Genomic DNA, 3,080 nt, shown 5'->3' with positions numbered 1-3,080 from the left:
CCAGTGCGCCCAGCTCCACATGCCAGAGGAGGAGCAACAGCTTCCAGCCAATCACTGGATTTCCCGCTGCAGCGCCCTACCAGAGCAGGATGGAGGAAGGCACACCAGGGCTTCTCAGGGTGAGGCGCCTGACTCCCTGGCGTCCAGAAAAGATGGTCGCTCAGTCCACGCGCCGCTCCCGGTCCTGGCTGGGTCACCAACAGTAAGTTCTTAATAATGTTCTCTATATTCTAATCATCTGCTGCCTATATAATAAATAAATATTTTTAAAACATTTATAAATATTTAATTTTTATAAATATAATTTATATTTAAATATTTATTATAATTATATTTAAATATGGATATTATATTTATAATTAATATTTATTAATATCAATGTTTAATATTTATAAATATTGTAAATATTTATAATTTCCACATAGTCATGTAATCTTTTCCAAATAGTCTACCTAATAGTAAGATTTTGAAGATTTATTATAATTGATAAGATAAAAATTGAGAAGGAAGGGGAAGTGGAAAGGAAGAGATATATAAAGCCTTGCAGGTCTGCTTGTCATTGTTCCTCCCCTGTAGATAGGGACTGGAGGGCTTGAACCTAGCTCCTTGAACCTAGCTCCTTGTGTATAGTAATAGTAAGTTTGTTCATCCTAGTGCACCAACAATAGTTAATTCCGATGGTAACTATTACATATCTATATGTTACATATCTATATACTTATAATATATGTATATTCAGGGAATAGTTTAAGTAAGAATATCAGCTTTGGGTGTTGATGGTAGGACTGTAGTCTTTTCCTTGAGTGTCTCAGGAGGGTGTATTCCCACTTCTTTGGTTTACCAAACCAGTGTATTAATATTTATACTACAAAGACTCTTCATTTAAGTATATAGTTTTCGATAAGGCCAATTAAAGGTATTAAGATAAGACTAGAAAAGAAGTAATAAATTGAAGCTACTTGGCCAGTAATGATGTATGGGTCTTCTACAGGTTGGCTTCCGATTCAGGTAAGAATTATTAGGTCTGATACTAGTAGTCAGAAACCACATTGACTTAGAGGTCAAAATGCTATACTTCGTTGTTTTGAAGTATGTAGGGAAGGTATAATAAATAAAATAAAGATAGATATGAATAATGCTAAGACACCCTCTAATTTGTTGGGGATTGATGGAAGAATTGCATATGCAAATAGAAAATATCACTCAGGTTTGATGTGTGGGGGTGTATTTAAGGAGTTAGCAGGGGTATAATTGTCTGGCTCACCTAAAAGATCTGGGGAAAATAATGCTAATATTATTTAAACAAAGATTAATGAGGCTATTCCTAGAATATCTTTTATAGTATAATAAGGGTAAAATGGAATTTTGTCAGATTCTGAAATAATTCCTGTAGGGTTATTAGAACCAGTTTCATGAAGGAATAATGGGTGGATTATTATGAGGGCAGTAATAATAAATGGGAGAATAAAGTGAAAAGTGAAAAAACGGGTTAGAGTAGCTTTATCTACTGAAAATGCTCCTCAAATTCATTGTACTAGATCTGTTCCAATATAAGGAATAGCAGTTAATAAATTTGTAATGACTGTAGCTCCTCAAAAGGATATTTGTCCTCATGGTAAAATGTAACCCATGAAAGCTGTAGCTATAGTAGCGATTAACAAAATAATTCTGATATTTCATGTTTCTGTAAATATATAGGAATCATAATAAAGACCTTGATCAATATGTAAGAAAAGACAGATAAAAAAATATGGAAGCCCCATTAGCATGAATATAGCAGTTTAATCAACCATAATTTACGTCTCAACATATATGGGTGACTGATGGAAATGCTTTTAGTGTATATGATATATAGTGTATAGCTAGAAATAGGCCTGTAGTAATTTACATAATTAGACATAAGCCTAGTAAAGAACCGAAATTCCATCAAGAAGAGATATTTGATGGGGTAGGTAAATCAGTGAAAGAATTATAAAGAATTTTTATTAGTGGGTGAGTTTTTCATAGATTTAGCATTATATTCTTGTAGTTGAATTACACAAATGTTTTTTCATATCATAGGTCATGAGATTACTATCGTGCAAGATTTATGATAAACTATTTAGTATTATTATTTAGTCTAATTTTTAATGGGATTCGTAGGATTTTCTTCTTTTTTTATTTAAGAAAGGCTAAATTAACAAAACCATAGGGTAGGAGGGGTACAACTCCACACAATTCCCACCATCCAATCTCCATATCCCACCCCCTCCCCTGATAGCAGTCCCACTCTCTATCCCTCTGGGAGCATGGACCCAGGGTCATTGTGGGTTGTAGAAGGTGGAAGGTCTGGCTTATGTAATTGCTTCCCCGCTGAACATTGGCGTTGACTGGTCAGTCCATACTCCTAGTCTGCCTCTCTCTTTCCCTAGTAGGGTGGGTCTCTGGGGAAGCAGAGCTTCAGGACACAGTGGTGGGGTCTTCAGTCCAGGGAAGCCTGGCCGGCATCCTGATGACATCTGGAACCTGGTGTCTGAAAAGAGAGTTAACATACAAAACCAAACAAATTGTTGAGCAATAATAGACCCAAAGCTTGCAACAGTGGAGAGGAAATGTTAGGGGGATACTCACTGCAAACTCTAGTGTACTTCTGCTTTCAGGTATATATTTTGTAGTAGTTTATGGATACGTGTGAACATATGCTCTCTCTCACAGTAATTGGTGTATATCTAGGTTTTGGGACTTTGTTAGAAAGTGAACCACCTGAGATGGAATTAAAGTATACTATGAAAGGAAAGGTCTCACCTGAGTAATGGAGCTGAAGGGTTGTCATTCCACACGTGAAGTCTCTGGACTCAGTCTGAAGTGAAGCATGTTGAGTTGGCAATTGTTGTGTTGATTAGGTTGTGATCAGCAGATGCAATATTATTTGATATGGATTGGGAGAGGCATACGGGAAAGTGGGCCCTATCCAAGAGTTCCAAAACTGGGGGAAGTAGAGGCTCTGTAGTGGAGATGTGAGGTTCCTGCTGCCATAGGGTTCCAAAAGACAATTGATAGTTAATGTTATGATCACATTATTTGGTAATTGGGTTAACTTT

At 36.3% G+C, this 3,080-nt stretch overlaps 1 pseudogene; it reads right to left on the bottom strand.

Annotated features, from left to right (window-relative positions):
* Positions 1 to 860: 860 nt before the first annotated feature.
* On the bottom strand, positions 861 to 2,357 carry LOC132540430 (cytochrome b-like; annotated as a pseudogene).
* Positions 2,358 to 3,080: the final 723 nt, after the last annotated feature.

This window comes from Erinaceus europaeus, chromosome 9 (assembly GCF_950295315.1).
Source record: "Erinaceus europaeus chromosome 9, mEriEur2.1, whole genome shotgun sequence".
In the NCBI taxonomy this organism is placed as follows: domain Eukaryota; kingdom Metazoa; phylum Chordata; class Mammalia; order Eulipotyphla; family Erinaceidae; genus Erinaceus; species Erinaceus europaeus.
The sequence above is the reverse complement of the archived record's forward strand: the minus strand, read 5'-3'. Positions and strand labels throughout refer to the sequence as shown.